Source organism: Musca domestica, unplaced genomic scaffold, assembly GCF_030504385.1.
Source record: "Musca domestica strain aabys unplaced genomic scaffold, Musca_domestica.polishedcontigs.V.1.1 1, whole genome shotgun sequence".
Lineage (NCBI taxonomy): Eukaryota > Metazoa > Arthropoda > Insecta > Diptera > Muscidae > Musca > Musca domestica.
Window position 1 is genome coordinate 12,266,064 of NW_026712114.1, and position 22,124 is coordinate 12,288,187.

Below are 22,124 nucleotides of genomic sequence, written 5' to 3' on the forward strand. Positions count from 1 at the left end.
TTACGCATTTTGGCCATTTCTGCAGAATAACAGGAGAATTCAATTTAGTTGGGTTAGGGGAAGAGAGAGCATTCAAATTTGCTTCGTTGGTGAATAATTGGGGTTGCGTTACGCAATAAATGCTAACATAAATGTGAGATTATGATTATCGCTGATGCTGAATGCAAAGTCAGCCATAGAATTTATTGCGCTTTGTTTTGGTTTTTCAAAAAAACGCTGAGAACTTGAGTTTATGTGTAATTACTGCGAGTGAAAATGCTGTGGGGTAATTGCATTACTCATGCGGAATCAAAACATTAACGGATGCATGCGTCTAAGCTAAGATTTTTCATAATTATTAATTGCACTGAAAAATGAATGATTATGCGTGGGGTAAAGTTAAGAAGACCCTCAAAAGTTGTGAAGACAATTTTGCGGTGGGAGTGAGTTAATGTACGAAAATAATCGGCTTAAGATTTTCGGTACTTATCGCAGGGTCCAGATTTTGTAAATAGCCTCATTGAGAAAACGGTTTTTAATTTTGAAGGAAGTTTTATGGATAGATTAGATAACAGCCAGGCTTTTGAATTATAGAACATTTTGGAAATAAAAAACGTTTTTCTTTTTTATTTAGTTTGGCTTTGGCGAGGTCAGTGGAAAAAGAACAATTAATTTTGTTCCATCATTATATTTTATGAAACTAGTTAAGATTCGCTCGATGTCGAATCCTTCAAGATTTGAATATGAAGTTCATTTCACTTTGCGACACGAAAAAAATAACTTTGACCCCTCAAATCTAAAAAACGAACTTTGTAAGAATCTAATTTCTTTTATGACTTTTTTCTCGTCTCTGGTGGGGAGTGGACCGATACATCCAATTTTCACAGCAGATCTCGTGTTACTAGAAATAATGGGATGTGTGAAATATGAAGAGAACCTGACTCTTATTTCGGATTTTATGAGCATTTTGGTTATTCTAAATAATGACCCGTTGGGGGGTGGAGTGTGGGTACCAGAAGAAATGGTCAGATCTCTACCAGCTTTATAACAAATCTTGTGTTGATAGAAATATTGAAATGTGTCAAGTCTGAATGGAATCGGATTCTTATTTCGCGTTTTATGAGTTTTTAATTTTTACATTTTTTTTTAATTTTGTTGAATAAAAGCAAAAAAATGTCGGAAATAGCATCAAATTGTAGAATAAGTATAGATTTGTTCGAATTGGTCATCTTTGCCACCAATTATGGCCTTCAAACGGCGAAGGAAACTTTCACACGCTGCCCGAAGGTTGCTTTGCGGTATTTTGGTCCATTCCCGGCGATGCGCTTACTTGAGCTGATCGACAATTTGGTATTTTTATACCCTCCACCATTCATAATATAGAAGGTACATTAAGTTCGTCATTCCGTTTGTAACTCATCGAAATAATAATTTTAGACTCAGAAGTATAAAAGTAAAAGTATATATATTCTAGATCAGCGTAAAATTCTAAGACGATTTAGCCATGTCCGTCCATGTTGTTTGTCCGTCTGTTATAATCACGCTACAGTCTAAACGAATTAAAATAGGAAGATAAAATTTTGCACAGATCTCTCTTTTGTCTGCAGGCAGGTCAAGTCCGAAGATGGGCTATATTGGTCCACGATATCGTATAGCCCCCATATAACGGTACTCCCCGATATTCGGTATTTTGAGGATTTTACCCACATTTTTCAACGGCATTGTCTGAAAATCCACACAAGGAGTTCCTTGTGGGTACTTTATATCTTGGAAGAGAATTATCTATATAGGTCGACGATATCGTATTTCCCTCATATAACGGTACCCTCCGATATTCGGTATTTTGATGATTTTAGCCACATTTTCAACGAAATTTTCTGATAATCCACACAAGCAGTGCTTTGTGAGCACTTTACCCCCTGACAGAGAGTTCTCTATATACGTTAACGATATCGTATATCCCCCATATAACGGTACCCCCCGATATTCGGTATTTGGATGATTTCAGCTATACTTTCCAATTGTATTGTCTGAAAATCCACACAAGGAGTTCTTTGTGAGCACTTTAACCCCAGACATAGATTTGTCCCCCATATATCGGCCCCTTCCGATATTAGGTATTTTAAAGATTTTAACAGGATTTTCAATGGATTTTATTTTTTTGAAAAATTTCTAATTGTTCCAAATGGTGGAGGGTATTCAAAGTTCGGCCCGGTCGAACTTACTGCTTTTTTACTTGTTTAGTGCTAACCTTGCTTTTCGAAATACTCCAGATACAATAGCCCATCGTATTGGAGATCCGGAGATTTTGGTGGCCATTGGGCGCTGGAAATGAAGCGAGGAACCTCATTTTGGTACCATTCATGGGTGGCGCGTGCTGAGTGCGATGGCTTTAAGGCTTTAATACACCCTCCAGAATATTTTCGCGATAATAGTCGGCATTTATTCTGATGCCACGGTCGACTAATGCGAGCGGAGAGCGACCATCGGCTGTTATGGCGGCCTACATCATCACCATGGCCGGCGCTTGAGTTCTGGTGGTCAACCGGAAGTGCACATTTTCAGCTGACCTCTTTGGCAAGTAACAACGATCATTTTGTTTGTTTACAAACTGCTGGACAACGAATGTTTTCTTATCGGAGAAACCCGAATTCGGCAGTTCACCACTTTCGGCCAAGCGAATCAACTCTTTAGTTCTTTTAAATCTATTTTCTTTTCGATGGCTTTACCCTGAGCTCATTTTTCAGTAGTTTCTAAATGGAATAGTGCAATGTGTTCAGCTCACGAGCCATTTTTCGGCCACTGCGACGCGAGTTTCGATCAAGTCGCTTCTTTACTTTTCGAACCATTTCTACTGATGTTGCTGTTTTCTTCCGTCCACTTCCTTGACGTCGGGCTACGCTACAAGTAACACGGTAACGAGCGATGTTACGAGACACAAAAGATTTAGTCACATTTAAATGCTGGAGTACTCTAACGATAGCCACTTGTCGTTTTCCCGCCAAATATAAAGAAATCTAACAACCACGCTTGAATTCCATCACGAATTACTTTTTTTCTGGAAAAATTCGTACAAAAATGCTTTGTACGCATGTAACAATATAATGAGCTGTCACTAGAATAATTTTGACAGCTGTCAAAGGAGTGGCTTAGAAATGACAGCACTGGATCTTGGTTGCGGTTTTTCATCTCACCCTGTATGTGGTAAGAATTTAATATTTGGAGGAAACATTTTATACGTTTTGATTCAGAATCGTGGATGTGTCCATGATGGTGAAAGTTGGTGCAGGACATGAAACAAGGTAAAATAATTTGAGCCCGTACTAAAGGTACAAAATATTGTAATCGTTGAGCTGAAATTCTTGTACGTTGTTTGTAGGTTTTTCTTTGAAAGTTGAAACATTGCTCGACAATTTTACTCGTGGAGTATTTGAGTGCTACCACTAGTTATAATTGGCACGAAGTAGATCTGGTACTGAAATTTGTACCAAAATACTTTATATTGTGACTGAAATCCTCAAAATAGCGAAAATCGGGAGGTAGGTTTAAGATAATAGGATATCATCTATTTTCAATACCAATTATCGTAGACATAATTAAAAAATTGAATTACAAAGCTATGCATGAGAAAAAGTGATCTCTATATGGATTTCAACATTGTCTAAGTCGTCTAAGAATTCTATGCTGATTAAGAATATACCTTATGTGACATCGTACGATTATTTTGCGGTGTTGCTACTTTTTATTATATATTGACCATTTTGTTACATATCTATCCATATTTTCATTTTAATTATCGCTGTGAAGCCTTTGTTTAAACTCCAGTATAGCTATAAAGCACCATCTTTTCTTCACAAAAATATCCTTGAACTACATCCATGCAGAAAAATAATAACAATTAATGTGGTACCACATTACATCATCATCTCCATTCACTATGGCCGCCTTTTATTTAATTTACTTGGTTCCTTTGAATCAAGTGTTGATGTATCAAAAAGAAGAAAAATATTAATTTGAGAAAGAAAAATCTTCAATTTTTAATTAATTTCTTATCGCATCACATGCAACAGACAAACGACCACTAAGTATGTTATGTTGCAAGTGTTCGCACACACACACACACATACACATTTGCAGTAAGACCTTACTTCTTAACTCAAGTTCAAATGAAAAGACAACAAACTTGTTTGAAACAACTCATTCAATATTAAAAACAATTTACCTACGGTCGCAATTGAGTGTTGTTTCTGGAAAAAGTTGTCTGTCAAATGGCTTAAGCCAATGATGACCTAACTAAAAGAAGATTATGATAACTAAGCAGAGGGATTGCATTTTTAATGCAATTAGGGCTTTATTTGTCATTTTAATTCGAACTAAATTTTATAAATAAATTATTTGATAACAAGTTTAATTTATTGTATATGTTACTCCAATTATAAAAAAAACAATGCTTTTCCATTGAAAAGTCTAACATTTCTGACCATAAAAAATTAAAAACCAAAGGATCAAAACCACAACAGCTTTTAATTAACGATCGAATGACTCACTTTCTAAGTTGAAAAGTCAAACATTTTTGTACACGAATTACATTTTCTATTCTGCCATTCTCAGTTAAACAACATCGTATATAATCTTCCTATTGGCAAAGTCATTTATGCGACAGATTAGATATACTCATTTGTCAATTGTTTTAGCCTTAGTGGTCATCTGCTATTGATGGATATCCTGTAATATAACTGCTTTTTATCGTAATTACCCAGAAGTGGTAATTAATCATTTAGTATGCCCACATACTATAAAGAGTGACGTGTCGAACATGACATTCAATAAACAATAGACGATGTGTAATGCGAAGGTGTGTAATTAGAAAAATGTAATGGCTATTAGGTACGTGCAACATATCTTTTATATATATTTATACATCGAACATGTTTTCCCTAGGACTCCATCTAAAAATATCTGAGTAATATATTAATAGGGTAATAAGTGCATTGAATAGTCCATGAATTTTTACTGACAGTAAATGGCTTTATTCTACAATTGTTTTTTTGACGTATAAGTGGGCCAGCATGCTATTCGTTTAATATAATTACTATGATATAGAAAGTTTGCACCCAAAAGTGTGTTCACTTCGTCTTTTTTATACCCCCAGCCATATGTCTAGAGAGGGTATATATCATTTGAAACGGTCAAAATGTGCCTCGTCGAAATTACGGTTTTAGACCCTTGGTCTCTATCCTTGGACCAAATCCGTTTCAGGACATTTGGAGTCGATCTAGCGATGATCGTCCGTCCATCTGTCTTGCTGGTGGGCAGTATCGGATTTTGTCCAAACTAGGAACATCGTAATATTATTATCAAACTTAGATCGAGTACGAAGATGGGTAATATCGATCCACTCCTTCTAGTACCTCCATCACCTCTATTAAAAAAAATATATATTTTCTGCACAGAAAGATGAAGGATAATCCGATTATGCTCAAACTTTGCAAATCTTAATATCTGCATCAGTGCTAGGTCAGGTGCGAAAATGGACAATATCGGTCCACTCCATCAAGTAGGTCCCCCATAAAGGGTCAACATTTTGAAAAATTATAACGATTATAAGATTATGTGATGTAAGAGACCGATTCAAATGTCACACATCCCAATATTTTTTTTTGGGTGCCAATATGGAATACATACAATATATATATATATATATATATATATATATATATATATATATATATATATATATATATATATATATATATATATTTTTTTTTTTTTTTTTTTTTTTTTTTCTGCTTTGCAAATCCTAATATTTGCGTCAGATCTAAGTCAGGTAGGTAAATGGATAATATCAGTCCACTCCATCACGTGCCTCCCCACAAAGTGTAAACATTTTGAATAAATATAACTCTTATAAAATTTTATGTAAGAATCCGATTGTGTTAAAATTTCACACATCCCAATATTTTTATAAAACCAAGATGTGGCGTTGAGATGGAATATATCGGTCCATCGGGTCAAAGTTTTGAATATCAATGAAGCTCATAAAACGCCAAATTAATATTCGATTCCATTCATTCTATCTATTCTGAAGATGATATACAGGGTGAGATAAAAAAACTGCAACAAATTTTATATAATGAAATAAAAAATGTGGGAAATAGCATCAAATCTTAGAATATGTTTAGATTTTTTCGAATTGATCACCTTTGGCACGAATTATGGCCATCAAACTTCCAATGAGACCGTCACACGTATTTTGGCCCATTCCCGGCGAAGCGCTTGCTTGAGGTGAACGACACTTTGATATTCCTAGTGCCAACCTTGCTTTCCAAAATACTCCAGACACAATAGTCCAACGGATTGGTATCCGGAGATTTTGGTGGCCATTGTGCGCTGGAAATGAAGCGAGGAACCTCATTTTGTAATCATTCTTGGGTGGCGCGTGCTGAGTGCGATGGTGCGGATTCCCGTTGGAATGTCCAAGGTCGGCGGCCAAAATGTTTGCATGCCCAAGGCTTTACTGTACTCTCCAGAATATTTTCACCATAATATCCGGCATTTATTCTGATGCCACAGTCGATTAATACTAGCGGAGAGCGATCATCGGCTGATATGGCGCCTCACACCATCACCATGGCCGGCGCATGAGTTCTGGTAGCCAACCGAAGGTGCACATTTTCAGCTGACCTCTTTGGCAAGTAAACACGATCATTTTGTTTGTTTACAAACTGGTGGACAACGAATGTTTTTTCATCGGAGAAAACCAAATTCGGCAGTTCACCACTTTCGGCCAAGCGAAGCAACTCTTTAGTTCTTTTGGGTCTATTTTCTTTCTGTGAGGTGTAATTTCTTGAACTTTTTGGAATTTCAATAGCTTTATTTCATTTCATTTTTCAATATTTGCCGAATAAAATATTGCGATATGTTCAGCTCACGAGCCATTTTTCAGCCATTGCGAAGCGGGTTTGGATCAAGTCGCTTCTTAACTTTTCGAACCATTTCTGCTGATGTTGCTGTTTTCTTCTGTCCATGTCCAATTCCTTGACGTCGGGTTACGCTTCCAGTATCATGGTAACGAGTGATGGTACGACATACAAAAGATGTATTCACATTTAAATGCTGGAGTGTTCTAACGATAGCCACTTGTGGTTCTCCAGCCAAATATAAAGAAATTACACTATCACGCTTAAATTCCATCACGAATAACCTTTTTTCTAGAAAATTCTCAGCAAAATGCTTTTGTACGCTTGTAAACAATATAATGAGCTGTCACTGGAATAACTTTAGCAGCTGTCGGACGAGTGGCTTAGAAATGACAGCAGTCTGAAGATGGTTGTAGTTTTTTCATCTCACCCTGTATATATGAAAAATGAAGGAAACATTTTGTATAAATGATTAATTTTATTGACGATTTTATAAGGACTCCCTGTCAAATTGTGATTTTTTAGGAAAATTCACTGATTTTTGTAAATAATAAAACCATACCTCAGGGTTTAAATATGGTTTGTATAAATATACCTTTATAATTAGACATAGACTTAGAACTGATATGTGCAAGCAATGTGCGGTCATTGTGTTTTTCTTTTTTTTTTGATTCAGGACGAATCTAAAGGAAAAAAAATATTTAAAAAGCCTCGAATTTTCTGACAAAAATATAACGAAAACATTTAACAAATTTTAATGTGATTGTCACAGACTTAATACCAGCTACTAGTTTTATTACAGCCACTAAAAGTTTATGACAACCCGTGTCACATAAATCACTCGTGGTAATGTAATCGTACAATGACAACAACATTTTCATGTCTTCATGTTTTCGCCCCGGTCGAGATCTCCACTAAAACCAGAAGAAGAACAAGTGAATGGATGACAATCTATTTTTCAGCACCACCGACACCAACAGCAGCAGCAGCGGTAGTTAATGTCATCGTTGAAGAATTGCAATTCGTTTATTATGCTTTGTTTCAAGTGGACTCGAATTATAATTTGACTTGCGACAACTTGACTAGTACACCCACTGGCAGTGCATGTGCAAAAGATTAAACATTATTTTGTTACTGTGGTTGGGATGTGTCATAAAAATAATTAATTGAAATAGATTATTGTTGACCCAGAAAAGTGGTACAAAATTAGAGGAAGGAGGAAACAGGAAATGTTGACGATATATGTACATATTATGTTTGAGGTTGCTTGAAGGCGTATGAGTGAGATTATGAGTATGGTCAATGTTGTTCATACGCTCAGATAGCCCAATGAAATCTTTGACATTTTTTAAATGGGGTTTCGGTTTCCACTACATTTAATTTACTTAATTACAATGTGCGTCAATTCAACGATAACATTAGAATGATTAATGACGGTCGGATGTCACTGTCGTTAAATATTGAATGTCAATTTTGTAATAAAAAAAAAAACAATTAAACAACATAATATGTATAGGAGATATGAAGAGTGATTTATTTGATTAACTGATGGATTGTAAAAAACATGTTGAATTAATGAGGGATATAAAATTCTTTTATTTCCTTAATTTATTAGCTTCCTTGAATAATTGGAAAAAACCTAGAATGTAACAGTATGTTGGTGGAACCACATCCTATGAATACATGCAGGGTGAGATGAAAAAACTTCAACCAACTTGAGACTGCTGTCATTTCTAAGCCACTTGTCCGACAGCTGTTATGATTTTTCCAGTGACAGCTCATTATATTGTTTACAAGCGTACAAAAGCATTTTGGTGAGAGGTTTTCCAGAAAAAAGGTTATTCGTGATGGAGTTCAAGCGTGATATTGATTTATTTATATTTGGCTGGAAAATCACAAGTGGCTATCGTTAGGGCACTCCAGCATTTAAATGTGAATAAATCTTTTCTATTTCGTATCATCGCTCGTTACAGTGATACTGGTAGCGCGGCTCGGCGTCAAGGAAGTGGACGGAAGAAAACCGCAAGAATCAGCAGAAATGGTTCGAAAAGTAAAGAAGCGACTTGATCGAAATCCGCGTCGCAGTGGCCGAAAAATGGCTCGTGAGCTGAACATATCGCAATATTCCATTCGGAAAATATTGAAAAATAAGCTCGGGGCAAAGCCATTGGAATTCCAAAAAGTGCAAGAACTTACACCGCAACAGAAAGAAAATAGACTCAAAATGGCTAAAGAGTTGCTTCGCTTGGCCGTAACTGGTGAACTGCAGCAATTTCGTTGTCCAGCAGGTTGTAAACAACTTACCAAAGAGGTCAGCTGAAATTGTTCACCTTCGGATGGCCACCAGAACTCAAGCGATGGCCATGGTGATGGTGTGGGCCGCCATAAAAGCCGATGGTCGCTCTCTGCTCGTATTAATCGACCGTGGCATCAGAATAAATGCCGAATATTATAGCGAAAATATTCTGAAAGGTGTATTAAAGCCTTGGGCACACAAACATTTTGGCCGAAGATCTTGGACATTCCAACAGGACTCTGCACCATCGCACTCAGCACGCGTTACCCAAGAATGGTTACAAAATGAGGTTCCTCACTTCATTTCCAGCGCACCATGGCACCCAAAATCTCCGGATACCAATCCGTTGGACTATTGTGTCTGAAGTATTTTGGAAACAAGGTTGGCTTCGACAGGGAATGGGTCAAAATACCACAGAGCCACCATCGAGCAGCGTGTGACGGTTTCATTGACCGTTTGAAGGTCATAATTCGTGCCACAGGTGTCCAATTCTAATTCTGTCTGTCAGTCTGTCTGTCTGTCTGTCCGTCTGTCTGTTGTAATCACGCTATCTTTCGAATGATTTGAGATAGATGGCTAAAATTTTGCACACATATTTAGTTTTCCAGTAGGCAGGTTAAGTTCGTGAATGGTCCACGTTTTCATATAGCCCCCCCTATAACAATACCTCCCGATATTCGGTATTTTGATGATTTTAGCGACACTATTCACCGGAATTGCTTCAAATTTGGTATTTGATGTTCGAAGTGGATACCACACCCTAAGACCGAAAATTGTCTGTGCAAGTCCAGGTCTTCGTATAGGCCCCATATATCAGTACATCCCTATATTCGGCATTTTGACGATTTTAGGTGCAATAACCACCGAAATTGTTTGAGATGTGGTATTTGAAGTTCGTAATGGATGCTACAGCCTGTGAAAGAAAATTGTCTCTGAAGGTCCAGGTCTTCGCACAGCTCCGATATAACGGTACCTCCCTATATACGATATTTTGATGATGTTAGCTACATTATTCACCGTTTATTTCAAGTTTCGAATTTGAATATGGTAATGGCTTATGACAAACAATGCCTATGTAGGCCCATGTCGTATACACCTCTATATAACGGCTATATTTGGTATTTTTAGAATTTTAACATAATGTTTTAATGATTTTATTTTCTGAAAATTTCCAAATTCGTTCCAAATGGTGGAGGGTATTCAAAGTTTGGCCCGTCCGAACTTACTACTTTTTAACTAGTTTTATTTCACCCTGTATATATATGTATTTTAGTATCTTTAAAACCCCGTTTAGTACGAATTCGCAAAATCCCAGATTCGCAAAATATATTCCTGTCAGCTTCTGTATGTAAAGCTTAGCCCATCGTAGATTCGTTTTTTTTATTGAATTTTGTAAACGAGAAAATGTAATTGTCATTGAATGGTGACCTAACCATATTCTCTTTTAGAAATTTGGAAGGGCTGTACTGTTTAAATGCTTTTTCTGCTCCTCCAACATTGATCCTGTTTCCTTATAAAAAAATTGTATTAGTTAATATCCACAATTGACGTTCATTAAAATGTAACACGAGCATACGTTAATGCCATTTTAGCAATGTCACCTCAAATGACTTTTAGATTATTAATCACATTGTTTTAAAATTAAAACGCAAGAAGTAGCCATTAATCACATAACATTGACACTTGCCAATATGTTTGTTTATTAATTAACAATATTCATAATGAAGATATACATACGCATATCATATGTATTCATAATGAATAATGCAAAGTGTTTACAGAACTTTTTTCATACGTCATAAGCGTGTCATTATGAATTTTTAAAATAGATTAATTGTTTTGCAAATACACGCTTATGGGTTGTGGATTGACTTCATTCAGATTCTCCTTAATTTTTGTATGCATACTCGTATATGTGGGAGTAATTATATCCATATCGTAATTATGAGAGCATAATATCAAAGAGTATTGAAGTTAGCCGATAGCTGGAATAACTCATGAATCGGACTAATGAAATAATTTCATATTATAATGCAAAATTATTAAGAATATGAACTTACCTTTAAATCTTAATACTTTTGCAGTTATAAATCTGAAAAAATAAGAAGAATAAACTTAGTATTGATTAAATTATTTAGAAAATGTCTTTTCAATGCTAGAGTTTGTTATATAAAATAAACAAGTTAAAAAGTATCAGTCGCTTTTGCCGACAGATGTATGCCCCCAGCCAATGTTCTATTGTTCGAAAATAGTTTGACTTCTGTTATTATTATTTAAACTGTTGACCTCTATGGCGTGGGTTCCGAAGGAATAAACGAATATTGTCTATTTCATATCGGAACTAAATAAATATGATATAAATATTGTGACAGGATTGAACTATATTGGATGAGATAAAAATAACTGCAACAAAGTCAAATGACATAATTTTTACTTTTTATTAAATTTTATTGAAAGCAAAAAATGTCGAAAATAGCATAAAATTTTAGAATAAGTTTAGATTTGCTCGAATTGGCATTAATTATGGCTTCCAAATGGCCAATGAAACCATCACGCGCTGCCCGAATGTTGCTCTGCGGTATTTTGGCCTATTCCCGGCAAAGCGCTTGCTTGAGGTGATCGACATTTTGGCACTTTTTAGTGGCAACCTTGCTTTCCAAAATACTCCAGACACAATAGTCCAACGGATTGGTATCTGGAGATTTTGGTGGTCATTGCGCGCTGGAAATGAAGCGAGAAACCTCATATTGTAACCATTCTTGGGTGGCGCGATACCCAGGAATTTAATACACCCTCCAGAATATTTTCGCATTTATTCTGATGTTACGGTCGATTAATACGAGCGGACAGTCACCATCGGCTGTTATGGCCACACCATCACCATGGCCGGCGCTTGAATTTTGGTGGCCAACCGAAGGTGCACATTTTTAGCTGACCTCTTTGGCAAGTAAACACGATCATTTTGTTCGCTTGCAAACTGCTGGACAATGAATGTTTTCTCATCGGAGAAAACCAAATTCGGCAGTTCACCACATTCGGTCAAGCGAAGCAACTCTTTAAATGGTACTAAATTGGGTGATGGAATAAAGTTGAAATCCTGAAATTTAATATGGATGTCAGTGTTGGTGTCTGTGGGTGGGAGGGAGCTACTTTTGGATATCCGCACTATAATTGTACTAAATTTGATTCCCCCTTACCAAATTTGGCTGTTGTTCGAAAATACGTCCTATAAATGTTCGAAAAGTACTAAGTGGTACTAAATTTGGTATTGGGTAAAGCAATAGAGCTGAAATTCTGACATATAATATTAAGGCCACTGTTGGCATCTGAGGTTGAGATATGAAGATTGTTTTGAAAATACTTCTATATTTGTTCGAAAAGGGCTAAATGCTACTTAATTTGGTATTGAGTGAAGCGATAGGGCTGAAATCCTCAATTTTTTATGGATGTCACTGTTGATGTCAGTACTAGATATGGTATTGGGTGAAGGGATATGGCTGGAAACCTCAAATTTGATATGGATGTCAATTTTGATATCTGAAATTGAGATATGGAAGTGGTTTTGGAAATGTTTACCATAATTACGAAAAGTACTAAATATTACTAAATTGGTATTGATTGAAGATATAGAGCTGGGATCCCGAAGTTTAATATTTAGGTATTTGTTGGTATCTGTGTTAGGAGACAGGTGTGGTTTTTGAAATGTGCCCCGTATTTGCACGAGAAGTACTAAATAATGTTAAATGTGGTATTCGTTGAAGGGATAAGACTGTAATCCCCAAATTTGACATTGAAGTCTCTGTTGTTATTTGAAATTTGAATCTGGAGGTTGTTTTGGAAATGTGTACTACAAGGGTCGAAAAGTACTAAGTGATACCAATTTGGATGTTCGGTAAAGCGATAGAGCTGAAATCTTAAAATTTGATGTTGAGGTCCCTTTTGGTATCTGGTGGTGGTTTTGCACATGCATACTAATTGTTCGAAAAGTACTAAATGGTTGTAAATGGTGGTAAATTCTGGAATCATAAAATTTGATACAGCAGTCTCTTTTGGTATCTGAAAATGAGATACAGAGGTGGTTTTGGAAATGTGTATTATATTTTTACGAAAAGTATTTAGTACTAAATTGGGTATTGAGTGAAGGGATAAATCTCAAACCGTGAAAATTTATATTACGATAACTGCTGGTGTCTTGGATTGAGAAATATAACCGTTTAGAAAATAAGTAATAATATTATACGAAAAGTTGTAGATTATACTGAATTTGGTATTGGGTAAAGGAATAGAGCTTGAATCTCGAAGTCCGATGTTGAGGTTTCTTTTGGTGTCTGTGGTTAAGATATGGAGGTGGTTTCGGACATGTATTATGTACTATGGGTGGTTTCGGATATGTGTACTCTTTTGGTGTCTGGTGCTGAGATCTGTATTAGAAGTACTAAATGGTACTTATTTTGGATCACTGTTGGTGTTTAGGATGGAGAGATGTAAATAGTTTTGGCTATGCTAAATGTTAGTTAAGTTGGTATTGGCAGTAGCTGTGGCTGTTATGGCGGCTCACACCATCGCCATGGCCGGCGCTTGAGTTCTGGTGGCCAACCGAAAGTGCGCATTTTCAGCTGACCTCTTTGTCAAGTAAACACGATCATTTCATTTGTTAAAAAAAACTGCTAGACAACGAATGTTTTCTCATCGGAGAAAACCAAATTCGGTAGTTCACCACTTTCCGCCGAGCGAAGCAACTCTTTAGCTCTTTCGAGTCTATTTTCTTTCTGTTGTGGTGTAAGTTATTGCGCTTTTTGGAATTTCAATGACTTTAGTTAATTTTTAGTTAATTTTTAAATATTTGCCGAATGGAATATTGTGATATGTTCAGCTCACGAGCCAGTTTTCGGCCACTGCAAAGCGGGTTTCGATCAAGTCGCTTCTTTACTTTTCGAACCATTTCTGCTGATGTTGATGTTTTCTTTCGTCCACTTCCTTATTACGAATGACTTCTTCTGGAAAATTCTCACCAAAATTATTTTGTACGCTTCTGAACAACATAATGAGCTATCACTGGAATAATTTCATCAGCTTGCGGACGAGTGGTTTAGAATTGACAGCAGTCTGAAGTTGGTTGCAGTTTTTTCATCTCACACTGTATTTAATTATTTTTTTTTTTCATAAATATTCCTATAAAATCACCGGATATAACAGTATACATACGTCGACAAACCAACGGATGCAATATAACGAGATTAATTTGCTTTTTTATTTAAGAAAAAAATCTCAGTTCTTACGGTGTATGTAAATAATTAATGGACATTTAAATGATTTTTATCGAAGTCACGAACTTGTTTCTCTCTTCATCCCGAACGTGACACAAAACACCTTCTTTTTGTGAAATTGATTGTTTGGCTTCTTTGGAATGGCTGAGCTACACAATTATGGCTATTTTTGGCCTCTGAAGAGTATTTTAACATGGTTTTTTCTAATTTATTGAATGATTCTTGGAAATGGATTTCTTTCAATTATCTAATTGTCACGCTGTGTTCTTATAAATAATAAATATTACTTTTATTGTTTCGAATTGAAACGCACAAACACAACTACCTTGAAGAAGAAGAAAGAAAAAAAAATAAAAAACACAATACAAATTGCAGAACAATGCTCTCTTGAAATTGAAATCAAAGTTGTAAACAACAACAACAATAACATCAACAACAATCGCAATAGCAACACCAACCTGACCCAAACACGCAGTAAATCCAGATGCCTCTTGAAAGATGAGGAGAGTCATCTTACTTTAGGTTTGTAATTTTTCAGTTTTTCTGCTCGGCTCACATTGTTCGCCCTGTGTTCAATTCGTCTCGGTTCATTTCAATACTCAAAAGTGAGTTTAACCTTTATAATGCAATTATCAGATGATTGCATTTCAAAAGGAGGTATTCAAATTCAGTTTTGCTCTCTTCATACCATTTCTCCCTCTCTCCCACCTCTAAAACAGAGATGATGTGTTGTTGCCTCTGATATTCCACAAAAAAAAAGCAGAAGAAGAAAATGTGGCCATATGACACGATTTCATTCATTCATCTTATTCATTCAATTGGATAAGGTTAACGAAATCAAGTTATACGAGATCCGAGAGAGATGAGATGAGGTGAGAAATGGTAGGTGAATGAAATTATGTCTGTCTGTTTGTGTGTGCGTGCGTTCAGTGTGCTGTTGAAACACCACAGAATTCTTCACAATAAAGTATTCGGAAGAATTGCATTTCAAGTAGATTGAATGCACTCGAATTTGAATGTGAAATGTTCAGTCATAAGATGTCAGACAAAGTTTAGAAACAGACTTTTTTTGTATCCAGAGGAGATATGAGGGGTTATTCAGAACATATGGAACATATAAACTGGGTAAGTAGGAAGGTGATTCATATGAATCTCTGTTGTCTTCAGTAAAGGTATACTAAAGATTTGGCGTATACAGGGTTGCCCATATTCGACGGACCCATCTGGCAACGCCATAACTTTTGACAGAGATGTCACATCGCTTAATGACATACCGCGTTTGAAGCGTCAGTCCAAGCAGATTTTTACCATGAACCAATACACGCCACGCGAGCTCTCTGAAATAGTTGAAATTTACATTCAACAGAAGAAGTCAATTGTGAAAACTCAACGTGCTTTTAAAACATAAAAAAATGTGAGAAGTGCGCCATCTAAGAACACCATTAAGCGTTTATACGAAAAATTTTCGACTGGTAAGGCTCTTTCTAATCCAAAGAGGCCATACAAAAGTCGACCAAGGCGATCGGCCGCGGCCGAGAATATCGCTGCCGTACGAGCCAGTGTTGAGAGGTCCCCAAGAACATCCCAAAAACGCCGTTCTCAGCAGTGGGGCATGGCTCGGTCCACTTTACAACGGATTATTCGTATTGATTTGCATTTGTTCTCGTACAAAATTCAATTGACACAAAGAATGTTGCCTGCGGACAAGCCTCGTCGATTGGAATGGGCCCAAAGGTCCGTCGAATATGGGCAACCCTGTATATGGTCTCCCAAATCTATTGGAATCTTAACATACAGGGTGAGATGAAAAACTGCAATCAATTTCAGACTGCTGTCATTTCTAAGCCACTCGTCCGACTGCTATTAAAATTATTCCAGTGACAGCTCATTATATTGTTTACAAGCGTACAAAAGCATTTTAGTGAGAATTTTCCAGAAAAAAAGTTATTAGTGATGGACTTCAAGCCTGATAGTGTGATTGCTTCATATTTGGCTGGAAAACCACAAGTGGCTATCGTTAGAGCACTCCAGCATTTAAATATGAATACATCTTTTGTGTCTGGTACCATCGCATCGCTCGCTACCGTGGTAGCGTAGCCCGACGTCAAGGAAGTGGACGCAAGAAAATAGCAATATCAGCAGAAATGGTTCGAAAAGTAAAGAAGCGACTTGGTCGAAACCCGCGTTGCAGTGGCCGAAAAATGGCTCGTAAGTTGAAAATATGGCAATTTTCCAGCTCGGGGTAAAGCCATTAAGATTCCAAAAAAAAAAAAAAAATGCAAGAACTTACACAGCAACAGAAAGAAAATAGACTCAAAAGAGCTTCGCTTGGCCGAAAGTGGTGAACTGCTGATGAAAAAAACTTCGTTGTCCAGCAGTTTGTTAACCAACAAAATGATCGTGTTTACTTGCCAAAGAGGATAGCTAAAAGTTTGCACCTTCGGTTGGCCACCAGAACTCAAGCAACGGCCATGATGATGGTGTGAGCCGACATAACAGCCGATGGTCGCTCTCCTTTGGACTATTATGTCTGGAGTATTTTAGAAAGCAATCAAGCAAGGAAACGCTTCGCCGGGAATGGGCCAAAAAACCGCAGAGCAACATTCGGGCAGCGTGTGACGGTTTCATTGGCCGTTTGAAGGCCGTAATTCGTGCCAAAGGTGACAAATTGGAACAAATCTAAACTTATTATAAAATTTGATGCTATTTCCGACGTTTTTTGCTTTCATTCAATAACATTTAAAAAAATGTAAAAATTGTGACGTTTGACTTTGTTGCAGTTTTTTATCTCACCCTGTAAATTTCTGTGTATAGATGTGTACATATCAAGAGCTTTGGCATGTTGATCTCTGTCAGAATAAAAGAGCCAAATTAAACTGGGGTTTTGAACAATTTTCTAAAATCGGTGCTGAATTCCATCACGAATAACTTTTTTTTCTGGAAAATTCTCATCAAAATTCTTTTGTACGCTTGTAAACAATAAAATGTGATTTCACTATAATAATTTTCACAGCTGTCGGACTAGTGGCTTAGAAATGCCAGCAGTCTGAAATTGGTTGAAGTTTTTTCATCACACCCTTTATATTTAATAATTTTACCAATCCCTCCGTCTATATTCGGTTAGTTACCCTGTAAGTTTCTTAACATTGGCGACTGGTTTTACATTCTAAATAATACTTTAATTTTACATTTTCTTCATTGTTAAAAAGAATGATAACCCAAAACTAAATTTTATGGTCCCGAAATATAACAATAAAAAAATATGCATGTGTGTATGAGCTGTGGTTGTGGGTACGGAATACTCTTGAGCCATTCATATGTATATTGTATACTGCTGTTCAAAATTTTGCAGTCCATGTCTTATCTCTTAAATATTTTTAAAACATAAAAATTACAAATTATTTCGAACAACAACAATGTTCTCCACATATATTACCACATATTCCCTATTCATGCATCCATCATTAACTGTCAGGACGTACAACGATAATGGGAAGGACGACGACGACAACAACGTAACAATAGAATTTAAAACTTTTCTTCTACGTTTTTTTCTTGCATTCATTAACTGGCATAAATTTTTATCGCAAACGAATGATGAAAGAGGGTTACGCTGAAAAATTATTTGCCTTTTGTTATTCCCATAACCTAACAACATGTCAACGAAAAGTTTTTCCCTTGTCAAATGTGACGCCAAAATAGGGTTAGAGGTGAGACACATTTCAGCAAGTGGCGGAGCGAAGAAAACGAAGAGGAGAGATGTTAAAATGCTTTGACATCAAAGGCGTTTTATTTTTGTTCGGAATTTAAAAACGGAAAAGGTATGAATTTTGTGTTGAGATTTGCTAAAGTTCTGAGAAAAATGGAGGGAATTTTTGTCGTTAAGAAAATGTAATTTAAATGACTGCCAAAGCTTTGATTGAATGTATATATTAACTTCTGGGTTTTGTGTTCGCGTAGGTCTAGGAATTTGTTTGTTAACAATAGCAATAAAAATATAGTTCGGAGATTTTTCTTGGAAGTTGAAAGGTGACTTTCCAATATTTCAAAATTAGTATTGTAGAAATGGGTCGGATCAGCAATAATAAATTCATCATAGCATGACATATTAAAATGTGGAAGTTTGAAATAAAATTAGGTTGATAAAACTTTTACTTAAATATGTGTTGCGCCTGCAGCACTTTTGGTATTGAGAAAGGGGCTATATAGGTCCACTTTTACTTAAAGAGTGAGATGAACAAACTTCAAACTGCTGTCATTTCTAAGCCACTCGTCCGACAGCTGTTTAAATTATTCCAGTGACAGGTCATTATATTATTCGCAAGCGTACAAAAGATTTTTGGTGACAATTTTCCAGAAAAAAGTTATTCGTGATGGAATTCAAGAGTGATTGTGTAATTTATTTATATTTGACCCGAAAACAACAAGGTGCTATTGTTAGAGCACTTCAGCATTTAAATGTTAATAAATCTTTTGTGTCTCGTACCATCGCTCGTTACAGTAGCCCGACGTCAAGGGAGTGGACGGAAGAAAACAGCAACATCAGGAGAAATTGTTCGAAAAGTAAAGAAGCGATTTGATCGAAACCCGCATCACAGTGGCCGATAGCTCGTGAGCTGAACATATTGCAATATTCCATTTGGCAAATATTGAAACATGAGCTCGGTGTAAAGCAATTGAAATTCCAAAAAGTGCAAGAACTTACACCGCAACAGAAAGAAAATAGGCTCAAAAGAGCTAAATTGTTGCTTCGCTTGGCCGAAAATGGTGAACTGCCGAATTTGGTTTTTTCCCATGAGAAAACATTCGTTGTCTAGCGTTTGTAAACATACAAAATGATCGTGTTTACTTGCCAAAGAGGTAAGCTGAAAATGTGCACCTTCGGTTGGCACCAGAACTCAAGCGCCGGCCATGGTGATGGTGGGGGCCGCTATAACAGCCGATGGTCGCTCTTCGCTCGTATTAATCGACCATGGCATCAGAATATTATTGCGAAAATATTCTGCAGGGTGTATTAAAACCTTGCAAACATTTTGGCCGCAGACCTTGGACTCAGCACGCACCACCCAAGAATGGTCCTCGCTTCATTTCCAGCAAACAATAGCCACCAAAATCTCCGGGCATCAATCCGTTGGACTATTGTGCCTGGAGAATTTTGAAAAGCAAGGTTAGCACTAAAAAATACAAAAGTATCGATCACCTAAAGCAAGCGCTTCGCAGGGAGTGGGCCAAAATAGCGCAGAGCAATAATCGGGCTGCGTGTGACGGTTTCATTGGCCGTTTGAAGGCCATAATTCGTGGCAAAGGTGACCAATTCGAAAAAATCTAAACTTATTCTAAAATTTGATGCTATTTCCGAAATTTTTTCTTTCATTCAATGAAATTAAAAAAAAATCCAAAAAATTATAGCGTTTGACTTTGTTGCAGTTTTTTCTTATCTCACTCTGTATGTCAATTCATTGTGGAAAATGGGACAAAAGATTTACATACTTTTATACCCTCCACCACAGTATGGAGTATACATAAAATTTGTCGTTCCGTTCGTAACACCTCGAAATATACATTTTAGAGCCTACAAATTATATTCATATAGACTTTTCATATTGAAAATGGGCTAAATAGGTCCACGTTTAGTTATAGCCTCCATACAACTGTACCTCCCTATATTCGGTATTTTAATGATTTTGTTCTTCGATAGTGTTCATGGGAACCATTTCAAATTTCGTAATGATACTTCGTAATGGGTACTACAGTGTATGAGGGAAAATTGTCTATGCAGGTCCTTGTCTTCGTATAGCCCCCATATAACGGTACCTCGCTACATCCCGTGTTTTGATGACTTTAGTGACATTATTCACCGGAATCGCTTCAAATTTCGTATTTGAAGTTCCTAAGAGGTAGTACAATTTGCGACTGAAAATTGTATATGCAGGTCCAGGTCTTCGCATAGCTCCTACATAAAGGTACCTCCCTATATTCGATATTGGTTTGAGCTACATTATTTACCTGATCTCTTTCATATTTCGTATTTGAAATTCTTAATGGGCACTACAACCTATGACAGAAAATGTGTTCGTATAGCCCCCATATAACGGTACTTTTCGATATTCGGTATTTTGATGATTTCAGCGACAGCATTCACCTTTCAAATTTCGTATTTGAAATTCGTAAAAGGTACTACAGGTGCCTACGACTGAAAATTGTCTATATAGGTCCAGGGCCTCAATTCTTGTTCTATAAAAATGTGAAATTAAAACTTTTATAGAGAAGACAAATGAAAACCAGTAAAGAAAATCTTAAAGCCGGGCGGGGCCGACTTTATGATACCCTACACCACTTTGCTAATTTAGTAGAGCTCCACATAACAATTAAAAGTTTTTATGGGAGAATTCAATCATACACGCTATGATTATAATTAAAATTTAAAGTTCAAAGGACTAACTATGCCGAAGCATTTGTATCTTTTAAATTCAGACTTGTATTGCCCATTTGGTGCACAATTAATTTGAAATCAGATATAGATATATATGGGAGATATATCCAAATTGGAACCGATCTCGATAAAATTTGGCAAAGATATTTCTGAGCTGCATTTGATATATTTCCCCGAATATCGTTGTTACGGAGTGCATATTACGGCTGTGGGTAACATATATGACAAGTCGGATGAACAGTATATATGGGAGCTATAGCTATATCTGAACCGATCTTCACCAAATTTGATATACTAGCTTCTAGACTCAATTCGGTCATAAGTGCCAAATTTCATTCAATTAAGGCAAATATTAGACGTTTGGTTCACAATCAAAGGTAAATCGGACGAAGTTATATATGGGAGCTATATCCAAATCTGAACCGATCTCTACAAAATTTAATAAATGTATTTCTGAGCTGTATTTGATATATTTCCCCAAATATTGTTGTTACAGCGTGCATATTACGGCTGCGGAGGACAACAATAACAAATCGGATGAACAATATATATGGGAGCTATAGCTATAACTGAACCGATATCGTTCAATTTTGCATACTTATTTTCAGGCCTAATTTGAGTGTATATGAATGCATCCATACAATTCGGGCTGATATTACACGTTTGGTGCACAATAAAAGGCAAATCGGACGAAGATATTTATGGGAGCTATATCTAAATTTTGACCGATTATCTCCAATTTCAATAGGGTTCGTTCTTGGGCCAAACAAATGATTTGTGCAAAACTGTACCTCCCTATATTCGGTATTTTAATGATTTTGTTCTTCGATAGTGTTCATGGGAACCATTTCAAATTTCGTAATGATACTTCGTAATGGGTACTACAGTGTATGAGGGAAAATTGTCTATGCAGGTCCTTGTCTTCGTATAGCCCCCATATAACGGTACCTCGCTACATCCCGTGTTTTGATGACTTTAGTGACATTATTCACCGGAATCGCTTCAAATTTCGTATTTGAAGTTCCTAAGAGGTAGTACAATTTGCGACTGAAAATTGTATATGCAGGTCCAGGTCTTCGCATAGCTCCTACATAAAGGTACCTCCCTATATTCGATATTGGTTTGAGCTACATTATTTACCTGATCTCTTTCATATTTCGTATTTGAAATTCTTAATGGGCACTACAACCTATGACAGAAAATGTGTTCGTATAGCCCCATATAACGGT

The 22,124-nt window shown here is 36.5% G+C and overlaps 1 protein-coding gene across 2 annotated transcripts in view; it reads right to left on the reverse strand.

The window, feature by feature from the left end:
* Positions 1 to 22,124, reverse strand: part of LOC131801103 (tachykinin-like peptides receptor 99D) — a 209,650-nt gene that overhangs the window by 140,584 nt on the left and 46,942 nt on the right. For both annotated transcript variants that reach the window (XM_059119194.1, XM_059119183.1), the window contains exon 2: positions 11,256 to 11,287. The gene's annotated coding sequence lies outside the window, so the exon portion shown is untranslated. The remainder of the gene's footprint in view (positions 1 to 11,255; positions 11,288 to 22,124) is intronic.